This window comes from Gloeophyllum trabeum (genome assembly GCF_000344685.1).
Source record: "Gloeophyllum trabeum ATCC 11539 unplaced genomic scaffold GLOTRscaffold_00010, whole genome shotgun sequence".
In the NCBI taxonomy this organism is placed as follows: domain Eukaryota; kingdom Fungi; phylum Basidiomycota; class Agaricomycetes; order Gloeophyllales; family Gloeophyllaceae; genus Gloeophyllum; species Gloeophyllum trabeum.
In genome coordinates, this window is record NW_006920419.1 from 1,073,580 (window position 1) to 1,074,029 (window position 450).

The window sequence follows — 450 nt, forward strand, 5'->3', positions numbered from 1 at the left end:
TATTTGGCTTAGTTTACATGAGGTACTGTAAATCCACGTAAATCGACCCTGCCGTGACCCGGGGTCAACGGTGGCTGATGGCCCAAGGTAGCGGGTACAGCGCGAAGATTGTAGTCCCACCGCATTGCAAGGTCCCGAGGGGTGTCAGATTCATGGTGAATACAAGCAGTATACTGTACATAATCATTCTTACTAGATACAGAGGCTCTATATATGAGAAATAATGCTATTTGACGAGGAGCACATGGGTCCTCAACGCGTCAGACGCGTTCTAATTATTCGCCACGCGTCCTGGGGTCCCGAAATGAATATCCCGACAAGGGCGCCAAAGCTCTCGGGGTTTGATGGGGAGAAGCGCTCGGGAACGCCGCGCGAAGCGGCGGCGGCTTGATGTGATTGTACGGAGGGCGTGACGTGCCCGTAAATCCACGCATCACGTGGCCGTAAATC